Source organism: Pinus tabuliformis, chromosome 4_1 (assembly GCF_031772625.1).
Source record: "Pinus tabuliformis cultivar Carrire ecotype Pingquan chromosome 4_1, CPIR1, whole genome shotgun sequence".
Classification (NCBI taxonomy): Eukaryota; Viridiplantae; Streptophyta; class Pinopsida; order Pinales; family Pinaceae; genus Pinus; species Pinus tabuliformis.
In genome coordinates, this window is record NC_142303.1 from 911,397,709 (window position 1) to 911,403,919 (window position 6,211).

Below are 6,211 nucleotides of genomic sequence, written 5' to 3' on the forward strand. Positions count from 1 at the left end.
TATACTGAGAAGATAATTCGAAGGTTGAAGTTTGGGGTCGAAGGTGAAAATCGAATCATATCATACTTCAAGGTTGGCCAATGGCATTCTATGGCTTGAGACTCGAGTATGCCTTGGAAGGTAGCTCGAATTACATAGCATGGAAAGATAGAATGGAGGCTGTATTAGAAGACAATGGCTTGAAGGAATTCATTGATCAAGAAATCCCAAAGCCAGCTTCAACTAATGCACAAGAGTTGGCTAAGTGGAAGAAGTGTGTGGAAAAGGCGAGATAGATTGTACTTAAGGGAGTTCGAGACCATATTGTCTCGAGTCTCCATGGGAAGGATACTCCATATTCAATGTGGAAGAAATTGAAGTACCTCTACCAAAACAGTGGCGACCAGAGGAAATTGGTGCTCAAGGATAAGCTTCGAAGAATTAAGATGGAGAAGAGTGATACTATTTCCACATATCTGAACAAGCTCATCACCTGCAGAGATGAGCTTGGCAATGTGGGAATAACTACTGCCGATGATGGTATGGTGAGCCTCGCTCTCCTTGGCCTTCCAAAGAGTTGGAATAGCTACCAGGACTCTGTGAATGGAAGGGAGAAACTGTCGAATTGGGAATGACTGTGGTCGAATCTTATGCAGGAGGAGATTAGGAGGAGCACATGAGATGGTTCTTCATCCAAGAATGATGATGAAGAAAATATGGCCTTAGCATGTAAGGGAAGGAAAGGGAAGGGTAAGGCTTCCCATTCCAAATCAAATTCTTCTCATGGAGGGAAGAAGAGTGACATGTCTAAAGTAAGATGCTTTAATTGTCACAAGATGGGACATTATGCGACTAATTTCCCATTGAGTAAGTCCAAGAAGGGATCCTTAGATGGATCGAAAGGTGAGGCATTAGCCTCTCAATTTGAAATGGACTTTACCCTCATTGCATGCATGGTGTCATCGATGATGGGTTGTATCTGGTATCTTGACAGTGGAGCCTCATTCCACATGACTGGTGATAAAAATTTATTCAATACCTTGGAGGAGAAAGACCTTGAGATACGCATAGAGATGAGTGACGACAAAAGGTATAGTGTTTTAAGAGTGGGAACGGTTGCTTTTCAGAGGGATCATGGAGCTTCTATCACCTTGGCAGATGTAAAGTATGTGCCTGGACTAAAGAAGAACTTGGTATCAGTCGCAATGTTGGAGGAAAAAATCTACGATGTTGTCTTCAATAAAGGAAAATTGTTCCTAAGACACATAGCCACGGGTTAGACCAAGAGGATAGGGATTCGGGTGAAGAATCTTTATAAACTAGAGGTAAATGATTGTGTAGCATTGAGTACAAAAGTAGAATTGGTGCAAAGCCAAGACATTCGCAAGTTGTGGCACAGGTGGTTGGGCCATTTACATCATGGCAGTTTGAACATAATGCAACAGATATCTACAGGACTTCCCAAAGGTGAACTTGAGAAAGTTGACACATGCAAAGGTTGTACCTTGGGAAAGTACACCAAGTCTTCCTTTCATGATCGAAACAGTTGAGAAAAGGCTATCTTAGAGTGAGTTCATATTGATGTGTGTGGACCATTCTCGACAGCTTCCACAACGAAGCAAAGGTATTATGTGATTTTCATTGATGATTATTCTCGTAAATACTGGATTTATTTCATGTAGAAGAAGGACCAAACCTTCACAAAGTTTTGTGAGTTCAATTCTTTGGTCAAGAAAGAGTCAGGGAAGAAGATAAAGGCCTTGAGAAGTGACAACAGTGGAGAATATGTCTCTCAAGAATTTAAGGACTTCTGTGTAGCGGAAGGAATTAAACGAGAGTTGACGGCACCTCATAACCCACAACAAAATGGGGTGGCCGAGAGGAAGAATAAAACTATTGTAAGGGCAGCACAGGCAATGTTGCATGACCAAGGCCTACCACTTCACTTGTGGGTTGAGGCATGCAACACATTGATCTATTTGCATAATAGAAGCCCGCATCGCATACTTGGGATGAAGACACCAGAGAAAGCTTTCTCTAGTAAGAGACCAAATGTGGGTCACTTCAGGATCTTTGGCTCATCGGTATATTGCCATGTGACAAAGGATGCATGGAAGAAGCTTGAGCCGACAACAGAGTTGGGGATATTTGTGGGGTACACTGATACACCTCACAAATATCAGGTGTAATTTCCTACCAGTCAGAGGACAATGGTTCGTAGAGATCTCAAGTTTGATGAGCAAAAGGTCATGCAATTTTCACTTCAGAGGGAGCTCCAACTACAGGCTATGGAGGAACTGTTGGTTCCTAAGGAGGAGGAGCCTCAGACTGATGAGGAGCAGCCGCATGTAGAGGTTCCATGAGTGGAGACATCCACTCAAGCAAAGTCTTCTAGAGATGGAGGGAAGCGCACAAGAGAAGCTGATAGATTGTTGAAGGATGCGAGAGAGAATGTGGGAGCACCACATTCTCAGCACAGACAGAGGAGGTCACCTGCATGGAAAATTTTAGGGGTGAATTTTCGCCCTTGGGCAAAATTAAGGGGTTTTATATTTTTATTGGGTGAATATTTTGTATCACAGTACATTGTTACAAATCGCCTCAAATTTATTTTCTAAAAAAATTAGGCATGGAGGTTAGCCCACCTTATTTTAAGGGAGAGAGTAAAAAAAATTAAATTTAGCCCTTGAAATTAGGAGTTACAACCTTCCATTCACCCTAATTTTCAAGAATAGGTATTTATGATAGTTATTTCACTCTCCACATTCGGTGTGAAAAAGGTTTTTTTCTTTCATTTTCCTGTATTTCATGGTATTGGGGTTAATTTTGAGAAAATGACCTTATTTTTTGGAATAAATGGCCACAAAAGAATAATTCATTTTATTTAAAAATTCAAGTCTCTTATTTTCATGTTTATTTAAATATTGAATAATGTTCTTGCCATATTACAAGTTTGCATCTGTTTAGTCATAATCATATAAAGAATAATGGAAAACATTTTTTTATATTTACTCCATAAGTCACCTTATATTTATGTGTAAATAAATAAAAATATAAACTAGCATTTGCACCACATGCTGCAAATGAAACACCATAAGGCATAAATATAAGAAAAAACTGACATATACAAAATATAAGAAAAACATTGACATATACAAGGAGAGTCATGACACATACATTTAATTTTAAATAATAGTGGTAAAGTTATGTTGTTGAAAAGTGGTATAAGAATAACTGAATGCTTCGATTTGGTGCAATATCTATATAACATCCATATGTATGATAAGTCTATTAAAATAAATATTAAAGTAAATGTAAGGATTAAATACATAAAAGTGAACTACAATATATATATATATATATATATTATTATATATATATATTATTATATATTTTTTTTTTTTTTTTTTTTTTTTTTATTTTTTTTTTATTTTTTTCTGAATCAGGCTATTTCTATTATGGTACAAAAAGTCAAAAAGTTACATCAGTGTTACATACCCAAAGTTGAACATATTCAAAAATTGGATGTTGAACATGGACATGCTGAGACAAACGAACATATCGACACTGAACACTACTTAAACATGGACTAACAGACATATGGATCCATATTGCCAACACATAGATTTTAAAATCCAGACTAAAGCCAAACACATACAGAAAACAAGATTCGAAGACAGAGTAATGCTCCCACTTCCAGGCTGCCGAGAGCGAACTGGTTGATTGGATTAATCATCGTCCGTGGTGTAGGGTTCTTCCTCCACCCTGCACCCAAATTGTCGAGAGTCATCCGAGTCAGAGAGAGGGACCATCGAGCAAGTAGGGACCCCCTGAGCAGGCTCGCTTGGACCCACAAGGCCTGCTTGAGTAGCCGGGGTGGAACTTTCCATAGCAGGGCGTTGCAGATCAATTGTGGGCATTGTCCCTTGAGCTGGTGGTGGGTTTTCCTGATTTACTTCCGCCTGACCTCTGAGATTATCACAGTGCTCGACACTAACAGATACAATGAAAGTGGAGTTGGCGAGTGTGTAGGGTATCCGATACCTGACTGTGGGGTGCGCTTCATGTCCACATTCTGTTATGCTTCTGCTCCCAGGCCCTCTGCCACATCCCGATGTTATGCCATGGAGGCAATGCTGCTCAGATGTAACTTCGATGGAGGAAGAAGGAGAAATGGGGCCAGTCCTCTGAGCGGTAGCCCGACCGCGAGAGCCTCCTCGTCGACTGCTCATTCTGAGACGCTCTCTCCTCATTGCTAAATTCAGAGGATGAACCAGCTTGCAGAAACCCGGAGAGGAGAAATTAACCAAGACGGGGGCCGCAGAATTTGGCTTACAATGCTTGTAAACCACTCTCAAGCTTGGGACAATACCTGAGTTGGGCACAGAGCAAGAATGTCCCTGTGCAATCCCCCACATCACCGAGGAGTGCTCCAGCGTTGTAGTGGAGTGCCCAATAACTTCAAATGAATGCATAAATGTAACAGAGGCTCCCGAAATATGAAGCGCCATCGCACAGGTTACCAGGAGGCCAATTAAGGAGGACAAGACCAGTAATAATACCCGCATTGAAGTTCCTGCATGCGCCCATTTGAAACATTCTGTAGGGTACTGCGTGGCACGCAAGGGCTGACACATGCCCATGTGACGCACCACCTGTGAGCTGCCATGCCTTTTAAGCACCCGCATCCGAGAAAGTGAACTACAATATTAAATATAAGAAAAAAACTTAAATATACAAGGAGATTCATGGCATATGAAATATACATTTAATTTTAAATAATAATGATAAAATTATGTTGTTTGATTATAATTGTTGAATGTAGCAAGTGTTTTCTGAAGAAAAAAACTTCCCATTTTTCAAACAAATTATTTATTTTTGAGAATTTGAGTCAAAATTTTATGATCCTTTTTGAAATCCTTTTGGTCCATGTTTAAACAAATATCAACAAATCAAATTATTAATGCTAAGTGTGGATGACCCAACACATGTTGGGATCCATTGATATGGGACTTCATTCTATCATCCTATCTTTTTCTGGGATTAAGAGTGGAATTTCTCACTATTAAGCAATGTTTTATCCCCATCAGTATTCCAGAACCTTTGAGTAGCCAGAAGGACAACTCAAGGTAAGGGGTCATACTTAGTGTGTCCCCTATCAAGAAACTAGAGTAGGTAAGAATGACCATAATACTGACATATCGGAAATCGAGTATATCAACACCACTAACTAGATTTCTATACTTTACGCTATAAAACATCTCCAGATAATGGCTTCTCTCTCGTCTTTCAAGTTTTGATGCATACTTCCAAAATCCATAAACCCCAGAGAGCGTCATTAATCTGTCAACATAAATTTGCCATGTATACCTACAAAGACCCATTCCCAATATCAACTTGTATGGATGGATGTGTATATTTGAATTTAATTGAATATTTTCATTTACATGCTCATGAGGCCATGTGCAATCTATGGAACCATATGAAAAATGAAATTTGGCCCTAAACTTACTTTTCATAGATACGTTGTAAACTAGCATCAGAGATCTTGTTTGAGTAAGTAGGATCTGTCTGGCACCTCTCAAAAAAGTCAGCAATCTGTTCACTTGTAGAATCCCCATGATATGGATCAATATGGAATCCAGACACCCCATTCACAATAATTTCAGCAGGACCTCCATTACATGTTGCAAATGTGGGAAGGCCACATGTCATTGCCTCAGCAACTTATTTCCCCTCAATTCCAAAGGGGATAAAAATCCAAAATCAAATTTCGCTGCAAAGGAAGCACCTGAGCTAGATTGAGAGGCACTACCAGTTTAAGTCGCTACATCCAAGCCTGCATTCCTTCCATTTTAAGAACCATCAGCCGCAAAAGTAGGGGAATCAATCCCATCAGCGTAAGCAACAGAAAGATCCAAAATTAAAAAAAAAAAAAAAAAATAAATTCCATTGTCAATAACCATGCTTACAGGAATGAGGGGTCTTTCGTACAACTAATATAGTAAAATAATCAACTCTAAATTGTAGTGTGATGAAAAACTAAAACTGTTATTTACATTATTGCATATAAGTCATAAAATAGTTAACAAAAGTAAAAACCACTTTACTCGCTATTATTTGAAAAAAAATCTATCTTCTAATGATGATTTACTGAGTAACACACCTACTGGTCGGTAAGAAAATGAAAACGTTTTGAGAAAAGATGTTCATTTTCAATTATATTTGTAAA

The 6,211-nt window shown here is 39.0% G+C and overlaps 1 pseudogene; it reads right to left on the reverse strand.

Annotated features, from left to right (window-relative positions):
- Nucleotides 1-4,513: 4,513 nt before the first annotated feature.
- Nucleotides 4,514-5,694, reverse strand: LOC149179100 (sucrose synthase 1 pseudogene; annotated as a pseudogene).
- Between the last annotated feature and the right edge of the window lie 517 nt (nucleotides 5,695-6,211).